This window comes from Nuphar pumila, chromosome 5, assembly GCF_984573655.1.
Source record: "Nuphar pumila chromosome 5, dmNupPumi1.hap1.1, whole genome shotgun sequence".
Classification (NCBI taxonomy): Eukaryota; Viridiplantae; Streptophyta; class Magnoliopsida; order Nymphaeales; family Nymphaeaceae; genus Nuphar; species Nuphar pumila.
The window spans coordinates 102,081,695-102,101,483 of record NC_143253.1 but is presented as its reverse complement, the minus strand read 5'-3'; positions in this window follow the sequence as shown (position 1 = coordinate 102,101,483).

The window sequence follows — 19,789 nt, the reverse complement described above, 5'->3', positions numbered from 1 at the left end:
CTTTCCTGAAGTTTGACTCTTCATCAATTAGCCTATGGCCACCATTTTAGCATCCAGTTTCGACCCATTATTAACCTTTTTATTTCCTTTTAATATCCCATTTTGCTGCTTTACCAAAGACTGCCATAAAGTGATGGTCCTAGACAATTGATTGAAGGCATGGGAAGATGAAGATCAACTATGAATTCATGTTGTATATGTATATCTGTGCTTTTCACTCTCTTAAATCCCTGTTATGTGTCATTTACCTGTAATTGCTATGTGAGATATACCCAACATCTCTTCTTTTCACCCATGCATTAAACCATTTTCATTTATTGAATCTGTTCATCCGAAATGGTCACCCCTTTTATGTATATACATAATCTATACCCCCACCATCTACATTTTTGTTGGGTTAGATTATAACTTCATAGTTTGTTGGGTTGCCTGTGGGGAATGCGCTAACTTTGGTAGAAAACCAGACCTAGAGTCTAATGACCAAGATTGTTGCTGGCAGCAACTATGTGGATCATGTCAAAGAACTCATTACTCCCTCGCCAGAGGAACCCTTGTTCTTGAAACCTATTTCAATCCTGTGTACCAAACAAAGGCTTTTCCAGCGATGGGAAAGGTGTTGGTCTTGGTGCAATTGATAGCCCTAAGGAATCATGTGACACAACTTGGCGAAAGTGGAAAATAAAAAGAAAGGGGGGATAGTAGTGATGATCCATTACCAGAAAAAGTTTATTTTACTGTGTGATATATCAAGTCTTGGCAAAAACCACACTTGCATACGTGGTGGCTAAATATTGTGGATATCGTATTGAAGAGATAGATGCAGGTGATGGTCGACCAGCCCCAGCCATTGAAGGAGAGGTTCTAGAGGTAGTACAGATGAACTGTGTCACTAGCATGTTGAGTGATCGATGAAACTGATGTAGCTCTCAGAGAAGAAAAGCCACCGTTAAGGTGATTCTGAAAAGGGTTTTATTGCATAATTTGTGAGGTTTGCCATGTTAGCATTTGAAATAGTCATGATATACCCTTTAGCAACAACAACAAGTCATGGTGGATTTATATTCTCCTTATATCTTGATTTTTAGTTCCCCTTTTACTATTTTCCTATCCACGTACCTGTGGTAAATATCACCCATCAGGATCCTTCAATTCACATTTTTAGATTTCGTAGTTTCTGGAATTCTTGTTCATGTTTACCATAAGAGCATATTGAAATCTAATACTTAGTTGATGCCTACTGAAATTTAAAACCTGTGCATAGCTTCAGCACACCTACATTCACCAATTGCATCAACCACCTGCTATACTTGTGCTCAGTGCTTGCAGCATATTATGCACATCTTCTTTATTGTCTTCCCTGTACCCTCACTATGCACCATGCTGTTCCTATTCATATAGGCATAACACGCATACATCATCTCCATTAGCTACATTACATATTACATATATCAATATGCAATACGCCATTGCACCACCATTCACTACACTTTCACTTCTCGCACTAATCATCTCTATGTTACCCTTCACACTCCTCCACTTAATCGGCCATACACTTGTGTTTTCCTGTAAGTGGCACTATTCGTTATTTCATCCAGCCACATCAGACCCAATCCAACATAGGCATTAACTTTAATGCCTGTTGTAGCTTACAACAAAGATGTTCACATTCTAGCATTTAGTGTCAACTGTACCCTTCACTCCCATGTTTTCATTTCACTGTCAGCACCATTCAGCAACCCACTGACATCCATTCCTTGCACTTCTCCTATGCACAGCCCCTCAAATTGCCACTTTCAGCACATCATTCCAGCGGCTTTAGCTTCAACATTAGCACAGCCACATACTGTGTATTACCAAGGCATATGGCATGCAGTTGTCACGACACTGCAACATCATCATTCGGTTCTGCCACCATCCATTCACAGCACAGCAGCCTCACGGGCTGCTGTAATTTTATACACTTTTATAATACGGCCCTATCCCCACCTACCCTTTTTGCACAGCCATACTTAGTACTTTCATTAACAATACCTTTTACCTCCTGCATTTCAAGTTACCCTTATACATATATATATTATATATGTATAAAGGCATTTAAATCTTATGTGGACTCCTTAGTCAAAGGAATATGTGTATATATATGCTCTCATGAATACATTCTCATTCAGAACGATCCACTATCATGTGCATTCACCTATGCATCTCATGTGCACTTTTAATTTAAACATGTGAGTACTCCATCATCTTGTATATAAAGTGTTATTTCCTTCCCATTTGCATTTTCTACTTTGGGCTAAACTTGATTTTGCAGGAAATGTGTAAAGATTATTACTTTTCCTTTTAAAATTAATGTAACTCCAATTTCATCAAATGATGTAATAGCTAGATGTAATGAGAATTTACATTTCCTGCTTTAGGTAGAATGGATGAGCATTGTAAATATCATTGAATTACTTGTTTTTCATACATTTTGCCTTTATTTTTCAAATTCTCACAAATCGGAACACGAATGGCACGTGCACCATTTCGTAAGAGGTAAATTAATCCTAAGTCGATGATTTACATCAACGGCTATAGTCGGGATGTAAACAAGACTTAGTAATGTTATCTTTTATAAGATAACACTGGATCCACACTGGATCCTTTTTCAAAAATCATCATATTTTCTTTAAATATTTTTCTCTTTTATCAGAATTTAATTTAAAATTAATTCAACATATATACCAATGGCCATAGTCAGGGTATATTGAGAATTAATTTCATTTTAAATTCTATAAAAGCACCAAAAATGTATTTCATTCTTCACTTGAATTTAAATGTGGTTATTATATAATATATTCAATGACCATAGTCAAGGATATATTATATCTTCAACCCCAAACCCAAATTTTCAATTCTTTAAAATTCATTCATCATTTAGGATAGAACTGCATCATATTTTCAAAAATTCCTTTTTCAAAAACTCCAAGTAATGTAAATATCTTCCTATCTTCAATCCTTATCAAATCCAATTCATCCTTTTATTTTTCAAAATTCTATTTTATTTTCAATCTCCAAGTTCAATTTAACTTTGACATTCCAAATTCATTTTATATTTCGAATCAGATTTCAAAGTTCAATTTGACTTTGAAATTCCAAATTCATTTTATATTCAAAACTCCAATCAAACTCAAAGTTTAATTTAACTTTGAGATTCTTGATTCATCCTCTAAATTCCAAATTCAAACTTCAAAATTCAAGGTCTAATTTGACTTTGAGATTCATTTATATATTCAAATTCTAAATTTCATTTTCCAAGTTCAATTTAAAAGTTCTTGATTCATCTTCTGAACTCCAAATCCATTTTAGGATCCAGGATTCAACACTCATATTGGATCTCAGACTTCAGATCCAATTCCCCTTTAGGATCCAGAACCCAACTCTACCCTGGATCTCATGATTTCATATCCAAATTCCATTTAGAATCCAGGATCCAATTCTACTTTGGATCTCAGACTTCAGATCCAATTCTATTTTAGGGTCCAGAATCCAAACTTCACTTTGGATCTCAGACTTCAGATCCAATTCCATCTTAGGGTCCAGAGTTCAATTCTATCTTGGATCTCAGATTTCAGATCCAAATTCCATCTTTGATTCCAAATCTTGAACCCAATTCCATTCAAAATTTTAGATCCAAATCCCATTTTGATTCCAATTCTTAAAATCAATTCCATTTCATTCCAGATTTCAAATCAAGTTCCCATTTCGGATCCTAAATCCAGAATACAATTTTGATCTCAAATTAAAATCCAGGCTCTGGATTTAAATTCCGTCTTGAATTCCAACTTTCAAATCAATTATATTTCTCAATTCCATTTAGATTTCCCACATTTCATTCTAATTTCAAACTTCAAAGTTAGAATTCAATTTCATTTCATTTCTATTCTAATTCAAAGTCCATTTATGACTTTGAAATTTCTTGCTTCTCCTTTTATCTCAAAATTCAAAAATCATCTCTTTTTCAATATCCAGATCCATTCTTCCCAAACTCTGACTATTTTCCAAAAACTTTGAATTTTAAATCTTAAATCTTAAATCTTAAATCTTAAATTTCTAAGTTAGAAATCATTTCTTCACTCCATTATCAGATTCATTTCAGAGATACTTGAAAAAATTTCAAAAACATTTTCAAAAAGAGCATACATCTTTGCATTTGCACAAGCACGATTCTTTGTGCATCTAGATCTTTAGGATAAATTCTTAGATAAATTCTTAGCAAAGCAAAAGGCATAAATTCGACCCATGGTTCGATTACCCCTGGTAAAGGCGCCAGAAACGGTCGAAGCTCGTATCGACGAGCGGATCCCGTCTCCCATTTTTCCCGCAAATATTTCAAAATGGAGGCGAGTTATTTTCTCAAATATTTTCAAAATTAAGGTCAAGTGAGACCCCGCAAAAGAGTTCATCTTCTCTTCTTTTCTTTTCTTTTCTCTTTTCTCTTCTTTTCTTTCTTTTATTTTCTCCCTTCAAAAAGGAGGAAATAGAGGTTGGAAAGGAAAAAGAGAAGGAAGAGAGAGAATATTACGACAGGAAAAATTTTGCTATGATTACAGATTTGGCGACCATGATGGGACACGTCTTCGTCCGGTCGAATTTAATGTCTTTTCTTCTTTGCTTTGATATTATCTAAGTCTTTATTCTTCAAATGTCAGCTTCATTTCCATGCAAACCTTAGGAGCCTAGACTCTGTCCTAAGCTGACATCTTTGCATATAGGGTTTAAGTATGGTTTGGTAGGACCATATTGAGGAGATTATTCCATGCTCACATTAGACTTAGGTCTGAAATACAACTCTCCTCAATTCTAAGGATTGAATGCAAACAATGTATGCAAGTGTATGCTTCTCTTCATTTTAATCTATCTCTTTTGGACTTGCATTAGAGCCATCTGATTTCTTGCATGTTGAAGCATATTTTGAAAACCTCCTTACCTATATTGTCTTGGTCTTCACGTTTCTGGGCTGTCTCACTGAACCATAGTTTGGGAGAGAGCCTCACAACTGGACCACTTATTTGGGTTCGCGCCCCCCTACCATGTACCTAAGGGCCATAGTCCGAGGTATATCGGTAGGTGCTCAAGGATGTTGAGAAGCTATTACCTTAGAACCGGAGAAATATTTTTATGCCACGTACTTCGAGCCTCGACTTGGGTATATCGGCATATCTTGATTGTTATCAGATGATCTGAACCCTAGAGTTAGGATTAAGGTCCTACAAGCCATTTCAACTATTTGCATTTAGAGTCAACCTTTAGGGAGTGCTGTGTGCGCATCCTTGTTTGTGCAGCTTTAGTTGTATGATAAATCTCTTATTCTTTCATATATATGTATCAAACCCTTTTAAAAAACCCTGGGTGTATTATTCAAAACTTGCCCCTATTTTCAAAAACCCCAGGTGTATATTTCTATCTACCTACATTTCTTTTTTCTCTTTTAGATCAAATTTTCTTCAAAAACCCTGGAAATTTCCTTTAAAAATTTTCTCAATCTTTCAAAATTTCCATGTTTGATTCTTTAAAGAGTCTATCCGTAAGTCCTGCATTCTATCTGATTCTCCTCATTTCTTCTTTTCCCCAGTATCATTCTAATGGCGTCAAATTCCCTCGATGTTGTTTTTCCCCGAGATCATGTCTTCTATCAGATTCAGGATGGATCCTCAAATCAACGGGTCATCCAGTCTTGTCCTTTCTTCCCTCGATGGTATTATTCTTGGTTCATCACCTTCTCACGTATGTTCCCAGACCACTTGGATGACTGTGGGTTGGAGATGGTGTCGGCATCAGGCAAGCGAACCATCAACGGAGCTCTGATTCAGGCTATGGCAGAACGGTGGAATCTACGTACCTGCACATTCTGGTTTCCTTGGGGAGAGATGACTCTACTGATGGATGAGTTCAACGATATCATGGGATTGCCCAAACCAGCTGGCCAGCCAGATGATCCTGTCGAGCAACAGTTTTTTATCAACATCAAAGGGGTAGATGTTTGAGAAGCTTTGGCTAGAGCAACAGGGAGCAGATCCTGGCCTCTCATTGAAATTGGTGGGAATCAATTCATCGACCTATTCGAACTATATCATAAGTACGGAGCCTACAAAGAGGTTGGCACTCTGTCTCGAGCAGCGAAAGACAGAATTCAGCATGCCATGATCTTGTGCACAGTTGGATTAGCTTTCTTCCAAGATGGTTAGAATTTCATAGATATCAGAGTCGCCCAGCTCTTTCGAAGATGGGAAAGTAAGCAGACCCGTCAGCTATCAGTTTCTATGGCAGCCTTAGCTTTCCTTTACAGAGGCTTGGCTCGATTTGTTCTTGGGGAGACCATTCTAGTAGAAGGATGCACCTACGCCCTGCAGTCGTGGTTCCTGCGACACGTTCCCTCGAAGGCCAGTTCTTTCAGATTCAATAGTAAGCAGCCGAAGTCAGCCATTCAGTGTCGAGCTTTGATCGAGAAACTGCATTAGGAAGAGATTACTTGGGATTTCTTTGACAGAAGATGTTGAGAAACTATGTTTTGATGATACATGATAAATATGATATGCTTTCATGATGCATATATATGATACATGATAAATACATGATATGCTTTCATGAGATATGATAAATATGATATGCTTTCATATGTGAAACTGAATATGTTATATTATGACTGGATATGATGTGCTATGTATTTAACGAGTATTTGATGCAAGGTTATTTCACTTAAGAAGAGTGAAGACAACTTGATCAAGTGCAACTATTTGATGCAATCATACTACTTTGAAGAAAAAGCTTGATGGGCCATACATTCATAAAGATTATCCAAGAAGATCGGCTTCCTCAAGATGAAGACTTTTTTCTTCTTTAGAGTCATATGTAACAGAACCTTCAGAAGCATGCATATTTCATATTAGAATATATGCTTTGAAATCATACAAGCCATTTATTTACAAAAAGTTAAGCTTTCATAAAAGAATACGTTATGTATATTGTAGCATTTCAAAAACACCTTTTTGAAACAAATCATTGTACTTCCTACAAGCATTTATGAAAAAGACATTTTGACAAGATATAATAGATCATGATTTCAAAAGCATTAATTGTACTTTCTTACAAGCATTTATAAAAAAGTCATTTTGACAAGATATAATAGCTCATGATTTCAAAAGCATTAATTGTACCTTCTAACATGCATTTATGAAAAAGACAACTTGAAAAGATATAAAAGCTAATAATTTCAAATATGAAAGAAAAAGACAAAATGAATTAATTCATAATACACAAACAATTATGTAAGAAATTTTGGTTCATAATACATAAGCATTTATGAAGAAAAGACAAAATGTGAAAAGATGTATTGGTTCATAATACATAAGCAGTTATGTAAGAAAAGACAAAATGTGAAAATATGTATTGGTTCATAATACATAAGCATTTATGTAAGAAAAGATAAAATGCATTAGTTCATAATACACAAATTTTTACGTAAGAAATGTTGGTTCATAATACATAAACATTTATGTAAGAAAAGACAAATTATGAAAAGATAATACACAACCATTTATTTGAGAAATGACTATTTGTAATATAAGTATTACTCAAGCATTTAGTGTACTTCACAACCATTCATTTTAGAATTGACGATTTGAGAAAATAAATATTATTTTATTAAAATAAGAAATGACCATTTCTTTCTGTAAGCATTAAATGCCACCTCAAAAAGCATTTGAGAAATGACTATTTATTTATAAATAAAACCCATACTCAAGAATGTCGACTTACTTAAAGTCATCATTCCTTCTGTAAACATTAAATGCTATTCCAAAAAGCTTTTAAGAAATGACCATTTATAAATAAAGTACTCAACAAACATTTATCACACTTACATACATTTATTATAAGTGACGACTTGTAAGAAAAATATTAATATACTAATATTCATTAAATTGAGTAAAGACAAAATTACATGATAGAATATATTCCAACGTTCAATGTACTACAAACCATTAAATTGAGTAAAGACAAAACTACATGATAAACTACACTTCAACGTTCAAAAATACTACAGAACATTTATTATGAGAAAAGACCTAATACAAAGAATAACTCATTTAAAATACACCAACGAATAGTGTACTCCAAAAATGCTTCGTATGGAAAGAAGACTTTTTGAAAAAGCAATATAGTACACTTATCTTTTTCACACTAAGTTGTTTTTGAAATGACCTGACTTCTCATATCCCAAAAGGATAATCATTTCAAAAAGACAACGACTAGTTTTCTAAAGACTATATATACAAACACAACAGTGTGAAAAGACAAGCAAGCTTTCAACGAGAAAAATTCCTGCTTGACACTCTGAGAAAAGAGCTTAGAAAAAGAAAGAGAAAAAGAAAGAGAAAAAGTTAAGAAAAGCTCTCAGAAAAATACAAGAGTGTGTAAGAAAAGAAAAAGATCATTTTGAGAATCTTCATACGTGCATTCACACTCTGCATATCATTCTGAAGGTTCTATAGGAAAGTGTTGTAACTTTCTGATCTCTGTTATATCCCTTCTCTGTTGAGAGAAGTAGACCTCTGTGAAAGAGGGTGTTTTTCCTTCTCTGTTGAGAGAAGTAGACCTCTGAGGAAGAGGGTGTTTCCCTTCTCTGTTGAGAGAAGTAGACCTCTGAGGAAGAGGGTGTTTCCCTTCTCTGTTGAGAGAAGTAGACCTCTGAGGAAGAGGGTGTTGTACTATTTATCCGGTGACTCGGATGTTATAGTGGAAGGCTCAAGTGTTTTACTTGGGGACTGGATGTAGGTCAGTAACTCGGCCGAACCAGTATAAATCTTGTGTTTATTGTGTTGTGCATTATTGCCTTATATTTTATTTTATCGATCTGCATCGTATTTCACTATTCACCCCCCCTCTAGTGGAATTTCATTTGGTATCAAAGCAGGTTCTGCTGGTTTCGACATAACAAGTCTTCTGGCACAAAAATGGCATCAACCTCTTATGCTCGTGACATCGAAGGTCAACACTCATCTCGCTCTTCTTTTTTTAATGGCACTAACTATGGCTACTGGAAATGTAGAATGATCATATTTCTCAAGTCTGTAGATTTTGCTGTATGGAATATCGTAGAATGTCCATATTCTTCTCCTACATCAGACTACTCTTCATGGACTGATGAAGAAAGAAAAATGGCAAACTTAAATGCAAAAGCCATGAATGCTTTATACTGTGTCATAGACCAAAATAAATTTAACAGAATATCTATTTGTAATTCTGCTCATGATATTTGGCATTCTCTGGAAGTTATTCATGAGGGAACAAACAGAGTAAAAGAAGCTAAGATCTCATCATTGGTTCAAAAATACAAACTTTTCAAGATGATCAAAGATGAAACCATTACTGAAATATTCACAAGATTCACCAACATCACAAATGATCTTAAATCACTGGGAGAAATTTATTCCCAGACTGACAAGGTAAAAAAGGTGTTGAGATCTCTTACTTCAGATTGGGAGAAAAAGACTACGGCCATTGAAGAAGCCCAAGACCTATCCAAACTCACCTTAGATGACTTAATAGGAAATCTTATGGCCTATGAAGTCTATATGAAAGAAAGAAGGGAAGAAGAACAACCTACACAGAAAAATCTTGCTTTCCCAACTCTCTCAGAGGATGATGATTCAAAAAAAGATTCTGAAAATGCTCTTCTTACCCGAAGATTCCAACGCTTCATGAGAAAGGACAAGTTTTCCAAAGAAAAGCAGGATAAAAAAGAAGAGACTATGTGCTATCAATGCAACAAGCCAACTCACGTAAGACGTGACTGCCCTCTCCTAAAAAGAAAATCCAAAATCGAGGAACCAAAGAAAAGGTTCTTCAAGAAAAAGGCTCTACATGCTCAATGGGATGATTCAGAACCATCCACCAGTGAAGAGTCAAGTGATGATGAAGCTGAAACTGCAAACATGTGCTTCATGGCAGAAGAAAGCTCTGTAAGTGAAACTTCTGACTTTTCTGTTGAAGAACTTTAAAATGCTTTTCAAGAACTTTTTGAAGAATCCAGAAAAATAATTCTCAAAAACAAAGTTTTAAAATCCGAGAATTTAGAGCTTTCCCAGAAAAATGAAAAACTCAGTATTGAAAATTCTGAGTTGAAAAAGAAAAATTTTATGCTCACTTCTGAAATCACTACTACTAGCTTCAAGACTAAAAATCTTCAAGTAGAAATTTCAGAATTCAAAAGTAAAACTGAAAACCTTATGAAAACGGTTTTCAAGTTTACCAAAGGAAAAGAGAACCTGGACAAACTTCTTTCCTCTCAAAAATTCTATTTTTACAAGAATGGTATTAGTTACTCTCATTATAGTAAACCTTCTTGTACGAATCAAAATACCACTTTTGTCAAAGGTTCTATTGAACCTAAGCAGAAGTATTATAATTTCAATTCCATGCACTCCTCTAAGATTATAGATAAACCCAAATCAAAGTGGATATGGGTTCCAAAATCTAACAAAAAAGGACCCGATCGGGTACCAAAAAGAGTTTCTACTTGATCTATTGCAGGCATTGAAAAAGAAGAACAGATAGATATCAGACGGTGGATGTTCAAAACATATGACAGGACATCCAGATCTTTTTGTTGTTCTTCATCATAAAGAAGGAGGAACCGTCACCTTTGGAGATAACAACAAAGGTTTGATAATTGGTATTGGCAATATTGGTAATATCGATAAACCTCTTATCAAAGACGTTCTCCTTGTTAAAGATTTAAAACACAATCTCTTAAGCATCAGTCAAATGTGTGACATAGGATATAATGTCAGTTTTAAACATGATGCATGCCTCATAGTGGACACAAACGAAAATATTGTTTTAAAAGGTATAAAGAAAAATAATGTATATGAATTATACTTAGATAATATTACTGAACATTGTCTCATAAGCAAATAATGACTCTCAAAATTTATGGCATATGAGAATGGGACATGTTAACTTTAAATATATCTCTAAAATGGCTAAAAATAACTTGGTTCGTGGGTTTCCTAAAATACCATTTAAAAGAGACTATTTTTTGTGATGCTTGTCAATTAGGAAAATTGTCAAAATCATCCTTCAAATCAAAGAATGTTGTGTCAAGTAAAAGACCTTTAGAGCTTTTCCACCTGGATCTTTTTTGTCCTTCTAGGGTAGCTTGTCTTAATCATAATAAATATGCTTTTGTCATTATTGATGATTACTCAAGATTCACTTGGGTAATATTTTTGAAAAACAAAAGTAATACGTTTTGTGAAATTGAAATTTTATGAAAAAATTACAATATGAAAAATCCTCTTCAGTTGTTAAAATTCGTAGTGACCATGGAGGAGAATTTGATAATGATCTTTTTGTAAATTTTTGTAACTTGCATGGTATTTCTCATATCTTTGCCTTTCCTAGAGCTGAACCTCAAAATGGTGTAGAAGAAAAAAAGAATAGAACCCTTCAAGAATCTGCTAGAACTATACTTCAACATAACAATCTTGCTAAATATTTTTGGGATGAAGTTGTTAATACTGCATGCTATATTTCAAATAGAGTACTTATTAGACCTTTGTTGAATAAAGCTCCCTATGAATTATTCTATGACAGAATTCCAAGAATAGACTACTTTAAAGTCTTTGGGTGCAAATGCTTTATCCTGAACACAAAAGATAGCCTTGATAAATTTGATGATAAATCTGTTGAAGGCATATTTCTAGGATATTCAAGTCATAGTAAAACATACAGAGTTTTCAATAAGAGTACTAATACTATTGAAGAATATATGCGTGTCAGTTTTAATGAATCTATTGGTCAATTTGTTCATAATAAGACTAATGATGATGATCTTGAAAGTACAGATTTTCTTTTAGATAACACAGCTGAATCTAATGAAGATGATCATCAAAGAACATTTGCTGAAATCAGAGATCATCCTCAAAAGCAGATTTTGGGAGACGTGACCAAGGGGGTTCAAACAAAAGCTCAGTTGGAACATATTGCAAATATGGCCTTCATTTCTCAACTTGAACCTAAAAAGATTGATGAAGCCATCATAGACGAGTTCTGGATGCTAGCAATGACTGAAGAACTTAACCAGTTCCAAAGAAATGATGTGTGAGATCTTGTATCAAAACCAAAAGATCATCAAATCATTGGGACAAGATGGATCTTCAGAAATAAGCTGGATGAATTAGGTAATGTTGTAAGAAACAAGGCAAGGCTAGTGGCTCAAGGATACAATCAGGAGGAAGGTATTGACTTTGATAAAACATTTGCTCCTATTGCTAGACTCGAATCTATAAGAATGTTTTTAGCATATGCAAGGTATATGGATTTTAAACTATATCAAATGAATGTTAAAAGTACTTTTCTAAATGGTTTTATAAATGAACAAGTTTATATAAAACAACCTCCAGGTTTTAAAAATGAACAATTTCCTGATCATGTTTTTAAACTAAAATGTGCTTTATATGGATTAAAACAAGCACCTCGTGCGTGGTACGAGACTTAAAACTGTTCTATTTTACACTCGAACTAAACACATTCAAATTAGACACCATTTTTTAAGAGAACAAGTCTTAAACAACATAATTAAACTCGAATTCATACCCACTAATCAACAATTAGCAGACATCTTCACTAAACCTTTGAAACATGAAGACTTTACACGAATTAGAACAGAATTAGGAATATGCAAACTAAGTGACTTATAATTAATCACATTTATTAAGACTAAAACTTCTTATGAGTTCTATTAAAATCTTATTTTCCTTCTTATCGATGTTTTTTTTTTATGTTTTTTTTTCACTATTCAAAGTCAAACTATATTCACGTATACTCTAAACACTCATAAAAACACATTCATCATGACACATTCTTTATGTCTTTCAACTTGTCATCTTTCAAGTACACATCAATAATAACTCCTTGTCCTATTCACTCATATCCATAAGAAAAATTAATATTAAGTAAAGCTATCATGACTATTCACATCACTCATCTCATAACACCTTTTATCACTTTTATCTTCTTGTGAAAACCTCTCTTACGATAAGCTATCCGAGATTCAACATGATATTGTGTTCCTCACTTATGTTATTTTTTCAAGTGATATATCCTTTTTCATGACTTTCTTTCCTCCTATTAAGACACTTCACTAAACTTTATGTTAAATAAATCGAGTGTTTATCCTTCTTATTTTCTTCACCACCTTTTTCAAAATCAAGCTGTCATATTTCACGTAAAATCTTACTACATCATCTGTTATATCATATCCTAAATACAATCTATTATCGTCCTTTCATCCTTCACACCTTTTATGAAAAATTATTCGAAAAACTTGTCCTTCATTTTTTTATTCTCATAAGTACTATTAGTACCACTTTTTTTCTCTCTCTATCTCATACGAAGTGAGACTCCATCTGTGATCTTTGACTTCTTACAATTTATCTTTTTCAAAAACTATGTCCTTCAAGCAAAACATCAATTCCTATCAATCATAACTTTACTTTATGTCATACATCAAGTGTTTGTTGTCCTTTATGACCACTCCTATCTCTCTACAAATTCGTATCACCCTTCTTTATGTCTACTTTTACTCCTTTCACGTATATCCATAAAAATACTTCTTATATAAGCAATTATTACTCTTCACTCATGAATATCTTTTTGTTTCATCATCTCTCTTACCACTATTCAAAGTCAAAGTGTGTCCTTCTCATATTTACGTATACTCATAAAAATTACAAATATGAAAACACATTAATCATGACACATTTTTTTAAGTCATTCTTTTCTTTCAAAAATGTCATATCTTTCAAAGTACACATCACATGATCACCCTATGACCTATTTCCATAAAAACTATTTCTATATTAAATAAGCAATCATGACATTTCTTTATCTCTTTTATCTCATATCACTCATTAATTATTTTTGTCCTCTTCTCTATCCATGTCTTATTTGAAAATCCATGTCTGTCATCACTCTCTTCATACGCCCAACTTAAAATTTCTCATTATGTCTTTTCAGCTTGACTTTATCTCTATTCATCTCTCTCACATGAATTGAACTCACTTCCTTCTTTACTCTGTCTCAAAACAATGGATCGCCCCATGTATTATTTGAAATTCATTTCTTGACTTGTTGTCTTCAACTTGCTTCAACCTGGTCTATAATATTAACTCTTCGACTCTGATCCCTCCTTTTTGTCAATGACAAAGGGGGAGAGAAAACTTACCTCTCCTATGTAGGAGAAAAACGTTTAACACTTTATCTCATACACATGAAGTATACACAAACTTTTTTATGTTAATTCTGGTGTTTTTTATGATTACCATTTCTATGCATTTTTTATTTCTGATATCATATTTAAATCATCATAATATATATGGCTTAGTGACAGGGGGAGCATATATTGTCATCATCAAAAAGGGGGAGAATGTTGAGAAACTATGTTTTGATGATACATGATAAATATGATATGCTTTCATGATGCATATATATGATACATGATAAATACATGATATGCTTTCATGAGATATGATAAATATGATATGCTTTCATATGTGAAACTGAATATGTTATATTATGACTGGATATGATGTGCTATGTATTTAACGAGTATTTGATGCAAAGATATTTCACTTAAGAAGAGTGAAGACAACTTGATCAAGTGCAACTATTTGATGCAATCATACTACTTTGAAGAAAAAGCTTGATGGGCCATACATTCATAAAGATTATCCAAGAAGATCGGCTTCCTCAAGATGAAGACTTTTTTCTTCTTTAGAGTCATATGTAACAGAACCTTCAGAAGCATGCATATTTCATATTAGACTATATGCTTTGAAATCATACAAGCCATTTATTTACAAAAAGTTAAGCTTTCATAAAAGAATACGTTATGTATATTGTAGCATTTCAAAAACACCTTTTTGAAACAAATCATTGTACTTCCTACAAGCATTTATGAAAAAGACATTTTGACAAGATATAATAGATCATGATTTCAAAAGCATTAATTGTACTTTCTTACAAGCATTTATGAAAAAGACATTTTGACAAGATATAATAGCTCATGATTTCAAAAGCATTAATTGTACCTTCTAACATGCATTTATGAAAAAGACAACTTGAAAAGATATAAAAGCTAATAATTTCAAATATGAAAGAAAAAGACAAAATAAATTAATTCATAATACACAAACATTTACGTAAGAAATTTTGGTTCATAATACATAAGCATTTATGAAGAAAAGACAAAATGTGAAAAGATGTATTGGTTCATAATACATAAGCATTTATGTAAGAAAAGACAAAATGTGAAAATATGTATTGGTTCATAATACATAAGCATTTATGTAAGAAAAGACAAAATGCATTAGTTCATAATACACAAATTTTTACGTAAGAAATGTTGGTTCATAATACATAAACATTTATGTAAGAAAAGACAAATTATGAAAAGATAATACACAACCATTTATTTGAGAAATGACTATTTGTAATATAAGTATTACTCAAGCATTTAGTGTACTTCACAACCATTCATTTTAGAATTGACGATTTGAGAAAATAAATATTATTTTATTAAAATAAGAAATGACCATTTCTTTCTGTAAGCATTAAATGCCACCTCAAAAAGCATTTGAGAAATGACTATTTATTTATAAATAAAACTCATACTCAAGAATGTCGACTTACTTAAAGTCATTATTCCTTCTGTAAACATTAAATGTTATTCCAAAAAGCTTTTAAGAAATGACCATTTATAAATAAAGTACTCAACAAACATTTATCACACTTACATACATTTATTATAAGTGACGACTTGTAAGAAAAATATTAATATACTAATATTCATTAAATTGAGTAAAGACAAAATTACATGATAGAATATATTCCAACGTTCAATGTACTACAAACCATTAAATTGAGTAAAGACAAAACTACATGATAAACTACACTTCAACGTTCAAAAATACTACAGAACATTTATTATGAGAAAAGACCTAATACAAAGAATAACTCATTTAAAATACACCAACGAATAGTGTACTCCAAAAATGCTTCGTATGGAAAGAAGACTTTTTCAAAAAGCAATATAGTACACTTATTTTTTTCACACTAAGTTGTTTTTGAAATGATCTGACTTCTCATATCCCAAAAAGATAATCATTTCAAAAAGACAACGACTAGTTTTCTAAAGACTATATATACAAACACAACAGTGTGAAAAGACAAGCAAGCTTTCAACGAGAAAAATTCCTGCTTGACACTCTGAGAAAAGAGATGAGAAAAAGAAAGAGAAAAAGAAAGAGAAAAAGAAAGAGAAAAAGTTAAGAAAAGCTCTCAGAAAAATACAAGAGTGTGTAAGAAAAGAAAAAGATCATTCTGAGAATCTTCATACGTGCATTCACACTCTGCATATCATTCTGAAGGTTCTATAGGAAAGTGTTGTAACTTTCTGATCTCTGTTGTATCCCTTCTCTGTTGAGAGAAGTAGACCTCTGTGAAAGAGGGTGTTTTTCCTTCTCTGTTGAGAGAAGTAGACCTCTGAGGAAGAGGGTGTTTCCCTTCTCTGTTGAGAGAAGTAGACCTTTGAGGAAGAGGGTGTTTCCCTTCTCTGTTGAGAGAAGTAGACCTCTGAGGAAGATGGTGTTTCCCTTCTCTGTTGAGAGAAGTAGACCTCTGAGGAAGAGGGTGTTGTACTATTTATCCGGTGACTCGGATGTTATAGTGGAAGGCTCAAGTGTTTTACTTGGGGACTGGATGTAGGTCAGTAACTCGGCCGAACCAGTATAAATCTTGTGTTTATTATGTTGTGCCTTATTGCCTTATATTTTATTTTATCGATCTGCATCGTATTTCACTATTCACCCCCCTCTAGTGGAATTTTAGAAGAGAGATCGTTCCTCGATATACATATGCCCGCGACAAGCGCTACAGATTGCTTAGCCCTTTCTTTTGTGTTGATTATCAACCGGAACGATGTCTTAGGCAGTTTTCGCAGCGACAGGTTCGTGCCAACACCCGTTTCCCGATGGGCAACATGCCAGAATTCAACCTGCAGTCGGATCAGTGGTCTGGGGCATACCATGTCACCAAATATACTTGGGACTTCTTTGTTTCTCTGTCTGTATTTCCTGGGCCAAATGTATCATCTGAATATCGAGAGTGGTGGCAAACTGTCTGCCCATCCTCTCTTTGTCTTTGAATGTTACAAATATCAATAAAAATTACTTTTTGGCCAAAATTTTGTTTCTTGTATTTTGTTTATATAGCACAAATAGTCACATTTTTTTTGTGACGACCTCATCCCAGGTAAAAGGGACATTCCTCCCACATTTTCTTCAAATATATTTTATCATGGTTGACAACCTCGCCTAGGTAACAAGGCACATTTCTCGTTTATCATTAAATGGTAACGCAATTATCATAAATCTTGTGATGACCCAATCCCGGGTAATGGGATAATCTCTTGAAATTGTTTGTCGAAATCCTTCATTTCTTTTTTCTCAAAAAATTCTGGTTTTTAAAGGCTTCTCCATACTCTAACCGTTCCCATATTCTACAGGAAAACTTTTGGCATCCAAAGATGGTTCAGACAAGGGCTGGTAAGCAGGCTGCTCAACGACACAGTGACAGCGAGCCGGAGGAGATGAATTCTCCTAGATTATCCAAGAAGCATGACTCGGGGGATGAGAGCGACGTTGATCCGGCCATGTACCGGATCTTTCAAAAAATGATGACCAAGATGATGGTCGAGCAGGCTAAGGCTGGTCCCAAAAAGGTGACTTCTAAGAGTAAAAATAAGAAGAAGCCCATGAAAAAGCCCGTCAAGATCAGCAAGCAGAAGATACAGCGTGACAATACTTTGGAAAATTCAGAATCGGCGGAAGAGAACTCCGAAGAAGAGCAGCTGATTTACGTTCTGAAGGATCTGCGGCAATCCAAGAGGTCAGTGGAAGAGCCACTGTCAGTGAACAAGCCCAAGTACGGGGCCCCCGCAGAGGATTCAATCCAGGCACTGACCAAGATAGTCAAGGACCTACAAATCCGTGACAAAGGAAAGAGGTCATACACTAGGCAGGACTTCTATCTCGGCTTAGAAGGGGACATGGATCTGGAGAACCTCCCCCGAAAATTCATTAAGTTTGACGGAACCGGCGATCCAAAAGCTCATTTGGCAATGTTCTTCGCAGAATGTGCCCGGTTCAGTGAAGATAATCGCGCCCTTTTTCTCTGTTTTCCCCACAGCCTGGACGGGATAGCAGCCAAGTGGTACGCTGAGCATGTCAATCCCATCGAATTGAGGGATTTTGACAAAGTTGTTAATATGTTCGTTGAACGCTTCCTGTTCAACACGGAAGCCCTACCTACCCTAAACCACTTGTGCAACCTCAAACAGGAGCCCAATGAGAAGGCCAGGGATTTCATCCATAAGTGGAGGAGCATTTGCAATAAGATGAGGAATCCCTTTTCTGAAGAACATGCTCTTCAAGTCATCCTAAACAATTTTTGTCAGCCTCTAAAAAGTCTCCTTTTTCCATATCCCTCCAAATCGTTTATCGAACTGACAGAACGAGCAGAATGGCTCAAAATGGGGGTAGAGAATGGGATGTATGAAGGTGTTGCTTTGGCCAAGAACATCCTAGACCTAAAGAAGAAAGCCCATTTTACCTACTCAGTTGATGTTCTCGAAGACAATCAGGGCAGTAGCAGTAAAAATGGCAGCGGCAGTGGCACGAGGCCTGAGCAGAATAGAGGTAGAAAGGGGAAGTTCTTTAAGAACAGTGATAAGCCTCTCTCCAGCGGTCCTTAACAAAAAAGAGACTTTCAGGAAAAACCTAAACACATTAATTGGAGCAGGGATCGGAAATTCACTCCTTTGGACCAGCCTCTGAAGAAAGTGCTGGAATACCTGTTGTCCCACGGGATGGTGAAATTGCCCAAAATTGCAGATCCTCCAGTAATCATGGGGAAGTACAAAGAAAAATATTGCAAATTCCATAGAGCCATGGGACATGATACAGAACACTGCTTCGTCCTGAAGCATTTGGTCCAGGACTGTATCGACAAAAGCATCCTCGTAGAAGATGAAGAGGAAGGCAAACTTGAAATTTTATCTGCTCCATTCCACATCAACCATTTCTGAACATTCTTTCCTTCCGCAGAGTCACATACATCCATGTTCCAGCGAAGAAATAAGTTTGCAGCATCAGGCGATGGTTCTACATCAGGATCAACCTGCATCTCGGAGAGGGGATATCCTCTCATTTTTTAACATCAGAAATATGTCAGTTGAAAATGGAAGAACCCAAATTTTTCCAAAAAGATTTTTGAAAAAGGCAGCCTCCACAGAAGAAGCAGAAACCTCTGAGGTAGCAGTAGAGCGGGACAAAAGCTTTCAGAAGCCTATTACAGCGCTCTCCAACATCTCCATTTTCGAGTTAACTCATGATTCTCCCCAGCATCGGGAAAAATTAGATGATCTACTACGAAAGATCAAAGTGAAGTCGGGCACCACGCCCGAAGACATGGCGCAGATCGTAAACCAGGCAATGACTAACGCGCCTATTACCTTCTCTGATGAGGACTTGCCTAAACCTCATTCATTCCACAATAATGCATTGTATATTGTGGTAAGGACTTGGGGCATGACTGTCTCGCACGTACTGATTGATGGAGGCAGCAGTCTCAACATTCGCCCAGAAATGACAGCAAAAGCCCTGGGATTGAAAGAAGAAGAATATGT